Source organism: Crinia signifera, chromosome 1 (assembly GCF_055691185.1).
Source record: "Crinia signifera chromosome 1, ASM5569118v1, whole genome shotgun sequence".
Classification (NCBI taxonomy): Eukaryota; Metazoa; Chordata; class Amphibia; order Anura; family Myobatrachidae; genus Crinia; species Crinia signifera.
This window is the reverse complement of record NC_139217.1, coordinates 334,107,651-334,117,387: the sequence shown is the minus strand read 5'-3', so window position 1 is coordinate 334,117,387 and position 9,737 is coordinate 334,107,651.

The following is a 9,737-nucleotide window of genomic DNA, read 5'->3' as shown; positions in this document are numbered from 1 at the left end:
GGGTGCCCGCTCCCAGATGGTGAGCCAGCCTGAAGGTAACAGTTCTGCCTACTCTGTCAAGTGGTGAGGCCGCCTGTTCCCCCTCGGCACAGGACTGTCTGCAATAACTGTGAGTGCCCTGATCTATTTCTATTGGAAAGAGCCTGTTCTCTCTCAGTTTGTTGCTGGGACTGCTGAATATTGGGCATGTTGAGAAGCATTATGCAGATGGGAGATTCATTGTAACTGCCCTATGTCTACTGAGAGTCGGTGGTAGCACTCCGTTGGCCCTGATTGGGGGTGAGTGGGGTACAGTAAGCCGGCTGGCGTAATTCAAGGCTGGATTGGGATGATGTCTTAAATACGTATTTGCTTCATCTCTGGCTAAAGGTGTGTGCAGTCTGTGACTGTGTTCCAGTTACTATCACGTATTACTCTGAGTAACAGTTCAATATTTTTCCTGGCAAATATGGGAAAGACAGGCCAAAGCTCCGCGGCCGCCAGGCTTGAGAAGTATGCTAGAACCCAGGCCCAGTCCCAGTCTGGGGGCAGTTCACGTACGGCAACCCCTGTATCTTCCCCCAGTAAGAGTGAAGGGGCCCAGGCCACCCCGGATATAACCTTGCAGCAGGTTATAGAGGCAATTAACAAATGTGAAACTCGCCTCGCCGAGCAGTTGGGCAAAGTTCAGTCGGACATTATGCTTATCCGGCAAGATGCTGAAAGAATGAGAGAATGGATGACAGAGGTGGAGACGCGTATCTCGTCTTTAGAGGATCTGGCCACTCCATTAAGCTCTCAAATTAAATCCATCTCCTCACAAGTAGGTGAGCTGAGGTTAAAACTCACAGACATGGAAGGCAGGCTTCGACGAAGCAATGTTAATTTTCTGGGCTTCGATGAAAGAGTAGAAGGCAATGAGCCGGAAAAGTTTTTAGAGGACTGGCTGGTCCAAGTGTTTGGAAGGAATGTTTTTTCTCCCCAGTTTGCTATTGAACGGGCCCACCGTATTCCAGGGAGACCCCCTGCACCGGGGGCACCACCGCGAACTATCATTGCTAAGTTTTTGCACTTTAAGGACAGGGACACCCTCCTTCGAATGGCTAGGGATAAGGTGGACCTGGCTCATAATGGGAAGAAGATTTCCACCTTTCCTGATTTCCCCCTCGAGGTGCAGAGGGATAGAATGAAATTTAAATTGGTCAAGGTTACGGGAGTTGAACATTCAGTTTAATATGCTGTACCCATCCAAATTGAGAGTGGTGGTGGATGGTGTGTCTAACATTTTTTTTTCTCCAGGTGATGTTGCGGAGTGGCTTGACCGCTCATACCCAGGGAAGCGCCAGGTTCTGGCTAGCTAAGTAGATGGGGGGGCCCTCCACCTGGTTGACCGGGGAGTTTAAGTCCTGCTTATTACCTGACAAGTTTGCGGGGGTCCATTCTGGTCTATACTGGTGGTCAGTAAGCGAATAGGCCGGGGGATGGGAGGAGGTTTTTTTCCTCGTGGTTAATTAATTTAAGCCTCAAAAGAGGGGGGGAGAGCGAGGACTAGGGGTAGGTATGCCCGGGGTAGGGCTTACAGGGAGGGGGGGTGGGGTGTGGGGTTGTGTTTGTATTTGTCAATGTATTGTCTGGGAGCTTACATGGTCCGGTCACCCCCGAGAGTGTTTAGAACCTATGTTGGGATTATCAATAACCTTGTTGGCTGTGGATGGTGATTTATCAGATAAGGTTGACTTTGTATGGGGGTGCGTTTTCTGTCATGGAATGTTAGGGGCCTGAACGACAGGGTCAAGAGGGCGACAGTCTTGGGGCAATGCAGAAAGTATGAGGCAGAAGTCATATGCCTTCAAGAGACTCATCTTAGTGCGGAAAGATCGAATTCCTTAAGGCAGCCCTGGATTGGCTCTGTCTTTCACGCCCCTTTCTCCAACATGTCTAGGGGGGTCTCCATATTGATCAAGAAGTCCCTGGCATTTACTCTCGGTAGTCACAAAATCGACCCGGGTGGTCGGTATATATTTATTGAAGGCCGTATAGACCAAGTTCAGATTTGTATACTATCAGTTTACATCCCCCCCTCTTTCTCCTATGATGTTATTAAGAAAGCAGTGGAATTTGCAGCTGGCTTCCCTCAAGCTTCTGTTATATGCCTAGGCGATTTTAACAAAGTTTTAGATTGTGGGATCCATGGCGGATAAGGTACCCTGACCGAAAACAATTTTCATGCTATTCTGATTCTTATGGGGTCTTTTCGAGATTGGACTTAGTGCTTCTCTCGAAGGACCTATTAAATAAAGTCCAGATGGTCGAATACAGGTCGCGGGGTATTTCGGATCATTCTCCGATTACTGTTGATCTTGATTTGGCAAGGCAGGTTGGATATAGGAGTTGGAAATTGCAGCCTTTCTGGCTTACACAGATGGGCGAGGTGGAGGAGGTGGAACAGTTGATTGGGGAGAATTTCCAATTGAATTATGGCTCGGTCTGTGGTTCCACCTTATGGGACTCTTTTAAAGCATACATTAGAGGGGTGTTTATCAAGAAGATTGCTTTTGCAAAAAAGAACTATCGGGTGGAGACCGAAAGATTGGAGGGTAGGTCAGTGGAGTTAGAAAATAATTATGTATCTAGTGGTCTGGAAGTGAACCGGGTAGCGTGGCAGGCTGCTCTTAATGAATGGCGCGATCACGTCCATGACACCTTCTGTCAGAGAGTAAGAACTGGAGACCATAGGCGATATGTAAATTCGGATCGGGGTGGGAAATGGCTAGCGTTGATGGCCAAGAACGAGCGTTCCTCTAATCTCATTTCTGAAATCAAGGATGATAATGGTAATAGTGTGATGGATACCCCCGCAATTGTGTCCAGTTTCGTGTCATACTATAAAAAACTGTTCGCATCTCAGTCCCTGAATAGTAATGAAATTATTGCCGACTACTTGGGGGCGTTGGAACTCCCGCAAATATCTGGGGTCTCTAAAGAGTTTTTGGACTCCCCAATTACTTTAGAAGAGGTAGCGTCTGTAATTCAAGCCCTCCCCCGAAATAAGGCCCCGGGGTTGGATGGGTTACCAGGGGAATTTTATTTAAAATATTCTAACGTCCTGGCCACTCCATTATGGGAATTGTTGGGTGGTGTCCAGGCTGAGGGTAGGCTTCCACCTTCTATGGAGGAAGCATATATAGCTATGATTCCCAAGGCTGGGAAGGATCCCTCCCGGGTTGGATCCTATCGACCTATATCCATTATGTCCTCGGACGCCAAAATTTTTGCAAAAATACTGGCCAACCGTTTGGGAAGGGTGTTGGACGAAATCGTACACCAAGACCAGACTGGTTTTAGACCTGGAAGGTCGACGGCGGTCAACCTGAGGAGGGTCCTTTCTTTTATTCAAATCATCAATTCCGGTAATAAATGTGCGGCCGTGGCCTCGTTCGATGCCAGTAGGGCATTTGACGTAATTGAGTGGGAGTATTTATGGCCCGTGTTAAGAGCCTTTGGCATCGGGGAGGGCTTTATTGGATGGATAAAGTTACTGTATCGACAGCCATTGGCTCGAATCTCGATTAACGGTTTCACCTCCTCCTCTTTCCCATTGGCCAGAGGTACTAGGCAGGGGTGTCCACTGTCCCCGCTGTTGTTCGCGCTGGCAGTGGAGCCCCTGGCTCATTTACTTAGACAGAAGTTGGGCTGTTATAATTCACGCGGGAGTAAATTGGTATCCTTGTACGCCGATTACCTCCTAATTGGTTCCGACAGTCCGGACGTTGATCTCCCAATAATCGTGAACCTTCTAAATGAATTTGGGGGTATGTCTGGTATTAAAATGAACTGGGATAAGCCCCATGTTATGTTTTTGGGTCCTGTGACTCCCGGTATCCAGCTTGCCTGCCCGTTAAAAATCTCTAGTAAATTCAAGTACTTGGGCGTCATGATCTCCGACAACCCGCGGGATTATATTTCGGATAATCTGAGGCCGCTTTTAAGGGAAATTAAAGCTAAGTGTCGGAGATGGGTGGGTCTGCCACTTTCGCAACTTGGCAGGGTCAATTTGTTGAAGTTGTGTATTCAACCAAAACTTTTGTACCTGTTGCTCCATTCTCCGTGTTATATAGGCGTAAAATTCTTTCACGAGTTGAACAGTGTTCTTTCCTCATTTGTTTGGAAAAACAAAAGCTCGAGGATTAGACTGTCTATCTTGACCCGGGACAGAGGAGAAGGGGGTCTTGCCCTCCCGGACTTTAGACTCTATTATTATTCATCCCAGTTATGCCACCTCTGCCCATGGTTACAGGGATGTGAGGGGGTTGGGGAATTTAAGACCCTGGCGTTAGCTGGGCAATCTGGGCTGTCTCCTCTTCAATTGCTGCTGGCGGGGAAGATATGGGGTAAAGCACCCCCCCTGATAGACCAAGCCTTACGCGTGTGGAGACAGGTGCAAAAGTTGACAAATTTTGTGGACACGGACCCACAAGCCTCGGTTTTCTCCTTGTCGGAGGTTAAAAAATTGAAGGGCTTAGGAGGGGGAGCTTGGGAGGCACATGGATTGCTGGCAGTAGGGTCGTGGGTACAGGAAGGGATTATTCGATCCTTTGAGGACTTACAACAGGGGCACGACCTCCCTAGGAAAACGTACTTTAGTTACCTCCAGGTTAGGAGTGCGTTAGCCTGTATGATAAGGAACGGATCCCTGAATATTAGGGAAGCTCCCTGTAAGGAATTCGTGAAAAAATTGGGCCCCAGGAAGCACCTTTCAAAATTATACAAATATATCCACTCCTTTAAACAAGAAAGTGGCTTGGACAAGCTGAGATCTCAGTGGGCTATGGTTATCCCTCAGGTCTCGTTAATAGATTGGAGGGAGGTTCTATCGGCCACAAGTAAATCTTCAATGTCTCTCTCAGTCCAGCAGGTTCAATTCAATATTTTACATCGAATATATTTTACTCCGGCGCGACTGAGGCATATGGGGAACCCCGCCACTGCGGGGTGCCCTAGGTGTGGAGTTGAGCCTGGCACACACTGGCATTTAGTTTGGGAATGTGTGGGTGTGCAAGCGTTCTGGTCAGCCATTTGTAATGTTATGCTGGAACTGGGTATCCCAAGTTCTATTTTTAGTCCGATATGTTTAGTATTGGGGGTGGTGGACATCCAACAAAGTGGGCAATGGACCCAATTGATCAGGATCTTAGTATCCTGTGCCAAAGTAATTATAGCTAGGAAATGGATGGCAATGGTTGGGCCCTCTGTGGTGGAGTGGATCAATTTAGTCAATGCTACCTGCTCTCATGAAAAATATGTGTATGCTACACAAGGGTGTTTTTCTAAATTTTATAAGGTATGGGGTGGGTGGACGACATCTAAATTCTACACAGCTTTGTAAAGACACTTCGACTCACTTAATAATAAACGCTCATATTTGTATTTAGTGAATTATTTAGGCACTGTTTACTGCGATAATAATTGATGTATAATTACAAGATATTGGCAAAAAGTCAATGGCACGTTTTAGGATGACATGTGGATATATTATTTGATTTTATTGCTTAGTATAATAAATTACTATTATAGCATCACTAGGTATTAATTTAATGGGTTGTGTTAAGTATAGGAATAATGGGTTATAAGTATAATCACGATTAATTATATGATTGATAATTTTTTATTGTTTGATGATAGGTTCTCTTTGGGTTTTTTTTTTTTTGTGGCGAGAGCTGATAGGAAAGCTTGACTTAGTGCCATTTACAGCTTTAGCCTTTACAGCATATAGGTGTAGAGATTTCCTGTCTAGTTGGGGGAGTGACCGGCCATGGGGATGTAAGCGTTGTTTTATGTATATGTGATGTATTGTATTTAAGTGTTCTGTTTGTCTGTATTTTGCATAAGTAAATAAAAACTTAATTTAAAAAAATAAAAGGAGCCCTAGCACCAAACCCTGTGCTATCCAATTTGAAAATGCCCTGTTACCAAACACTCACTGTTCTCCATCTTGCAGCCAGGTTCTTACCCAGCTACAATGTCTTTCAATGTGCCTGTTTCATGAACCCAAAACGAGTTTAGTGTACGAAGTCAGTTTAAAGTTTTTAAAATACTCAAACCGCCTAATTTTTTTTCACTAGTGTAAATTAAGCGTTTACTAAAAAAGAATTCTGGTCATTCATTAACTTGGCCAGTATGTATGGCCAAGGACAAAAGTAAATCATTCCAACCATTAAACAGATTTCCCTTCATCCTAGTGTGTACCCAGTTTTAAGCAAAGTCAACTTGTCAATCTTTTTTTTTTGTCCTTACCCCACTTCTGATAAGTTACTTTTGGTGTTTTAGCAGAAGTGGTGGAACTGGGCTGCAGGAATTGTGGATAGATTTATTCTGTAAACCACTGTGGAATACATGTGCGCTATATAGGAAAATTAATAAATATATAATGTATTTTTTGCATGAACAGGATATGGTCAGGTACTAAAGAATCTGTAGCAGTGGAGCAGAAGGGTCCAGTGGAGGATGGATGTGGACCAACTTTTGAAAACCCAATTTGGTAGAAATGACTGGTTAGGCTAGACTGGAAGATGACTGGACCAGCTGGTAGTAGTGAGGCTTATACCAGGCTAGCCCTAGCACTGGACTAGACTAGCTAGGTTTTTACCAGTCTGAACCTGGCCCTGACTGTGCCGGCTGGACTCTTACCAGGCTGAACCTACAGACAAATGGACTGACTAGGCTCTTACCAGGCTGAAACTGGAGGAGATTGGACTGGCTCGATGTTCACCAGGCTGAATCTGGTGATAATGAACCACCTAGGTCTTTACCAGGCTGTACCTGGAGATGACTGGACCTGGAGACTACGAAACTAGCTGCGCTTTTACCAGCCTGGACTTGGATATGACCTGTGGTAAATTCAGTTGATTGGACATCATTGGAAAGACACACAACTGTCTATATAAAAGTTCCCACACTTGACAGTGCATGTCAGAGCACAAACCAAGCATGAAGTCAAAAGGAATTGCCTAGTGTTCACTCTAGGAGTGACAGCGGGCAGGGCGGACCGGGCACGCCGCCGTCACAGCTGGGGGCGTGCCCAGACCGCCGCCGTCATGAAAGAGGCGTGCCCAGGCTGCCGCCGTCATTAAAGGGGGCGGGCCTGACCGCCACCGTCCTCAAAGTGGGCGGGCCCGGCCCCTCCGAAGGCACTGTGCTGCCGGGGATGCGCCGGGCATCGCCATCTGCGGCGACGCTGGGCTTCCCCGTGAGGCTGTTGTAGCGGGGCGCTGCCAGAGGGGCAGGGCGCATGTTGCCCTTTAAAAATCGGGCAGGGCGCAGTGCCCCGCTAAAACAGCCTGGCAGGAACACTATTGCCTGTAGAACACCGAGACAGGATTGTCTCAAGGCACAAATCTGGGGAAGGCTACAGAAAAAATTCTGCTGCTTTGAAGGTACCAATGAGCAACAGTGGCCTCGGTACTTGTTTCCTAGCACGGCCACATATCTTGGCCATCGGGGGTAATTTGAGTGGCCTGCGACGCGACCGACGCCCCCGATTTTTCCATTGAAATCAGTGAAAAATCGGGTCGGTCGCGTCGTGAGCAGCTAAAAATGCTTAAATGGTCCAGACGCGATGCCCCCGATTTCCCCATAAGGAACAATGTTAAATGCCTCAATTTACCCGCGATGCCCACGATTTCCCATAGGAAACAATGTTAAATGGATCAATTTACCCAAATCAGCATAGGAACAATAGTAAATGGGCCAAAAAGACCCCTGAACATTGAAATGTCCCCCCAAAAGTAGTTGACGCCACCCCGCCATCAACGTGAACCCAAAGCGTGGCGAGCGCAGCGAGCCCGCAAGGGGCGGCGGTACGCGTCCTCCGACCTTTTCATGCCCTACTATCCACTAGGGCGTGGAGTGAGAATAGAATAGTGTGGCGAGCGCAGCGAGCCACCGAGCCCGAAGCGTGGCGAGTGCAGCGAGCCCCGCGGATACCTTCACAGGTAAACGCTTCCCTTCGCGGGCTTCCCAGGTGTCCGCGTCGCCATGGACACCTGGGAAGCCCGCGAGGGGACGCGTATAACTGTGAAGGTATCCGCGTCCCCTCGCCACGCTTCGGGCTCGCCACACTATTCTATTCTCACTCCACGCCCTAGTGGATAGTAGGGCATGAAAAGGTCGGAGGATGCGTACCGCCGCCGCTCGCCACGCTTCGGGTTCACGTTGATGGCGGGGTGGCGTCAATAACTTTTGGGGGGACATTTCAATGTTCAGGGGTGTTTTGGGTCCATTTACCATTGTTCCCTATGATAATTTGGCTAAATTGAGCCATTTCACATTGTTTCCTATGGGAAATCGTGGTCATCGCGGGTAAATTGAGGCATTTAACATTGTTCTCTATGGGGAAATCGCGGGCATCGCGTCTGGCCAACGCACCCGATTTTTTTAGCGGCCTCGATGCCCGCGATGGCCCCGATTTTACCCCCGATGAGCGCGATTCTGATCGGTGTGGCCGTGCTAGGAAACAAGTACCGTGGCCTCCATCAAGTTTGGATCCTCCAGGATACTTCCTAGAGCTGGCCGTCTCAACTAAGCGATCGGGGGAGAAGGATCCTACTTTGTCAGAGCTATATTCCTCTGTGGAAAGCAAACCTTCCAGAATGAACACCATCTCTGCAACAATTCACCAATCAGGCGTGTATGGTAGAGTGGCCTGACGGAAGCCACTCTTTCGTAAAAAGCACTTAGCAGCCCATCTGGAGTTTGCCAAAATGTACCTGAAGGACTCACACCATGAGAACCAAGATTCTCTGGTCTGATGAGACAAAGATTTAACTCATATTTGGAGGAAACCAGGCACCTCCCATCACCAAGCCAACAAGCAGGGTGGTTGCATCATGCTATGGTTGTTTTTTCAGTGGCAGCAACTAGTCAGGATGGAAGGAAAGATTAATGCAGCACTCTACACGAGATCATGGCTGAAAACCTGCTCCAGAGCGCTCTTAAACTCCGACTGAGGCGACAGTTCATCTTTTGGCAGTACAACGACACTAAGCACAGCCAAGATATCAAGAGTGGCTTCAGGAAAACTCTGATTGTCCTTGAGTTGCCCAGCCAGAGCCCAAACTGTAATCCAATTGAACATTTCTGGAAGGATCTGAAACTGGCAGATGCTTCCCATGCAACATAATGGAGCTTGAGGTGTGGAAAAGAGGAATGGGCAAAACGGTCCAAAGATAGGTGTGCCGAACTTGTGGCATCAAATTCAAAAGACTTAAGGCTGTAGTTGCCACCAAAGGTGCATTAACAAAGTTTGCCAATTTACACAATCAGCTGCTGTTAGAGCATTCAGATTTCAATCCGGTGTCCATTACTGCATAGAAGCATCCAGCAATATGTCCCTGCAGGGTCCTTAAAGAGACAGGATAACATAGTCCGGGTAAATTTGAAACTGCAGTTTTTATTCTTTTCCCAGCAGTTAGGTCACTCACATGGTCACAGCAGGTTAAAGTATCATATCCCATGTTTGAACAATAAAAAATGGTACCAACTTTAATGGCTCCTAACACAACCCAAGCCTATCACCTGGCTAGCTTATCTAGCATGGATCTGTATTATTTTTTTTATCGGTTTTCCTACATTTTATCTTTAAAGGCTGCTAAACCGGCCTGATATATTCAATAAGTTTACATATACCACTGCAGTGTTGTAAACACAGCTCCGGTCAAATAAAGGAATGGCCCTGCAGGAATAATGAGAGGTCTCACAAT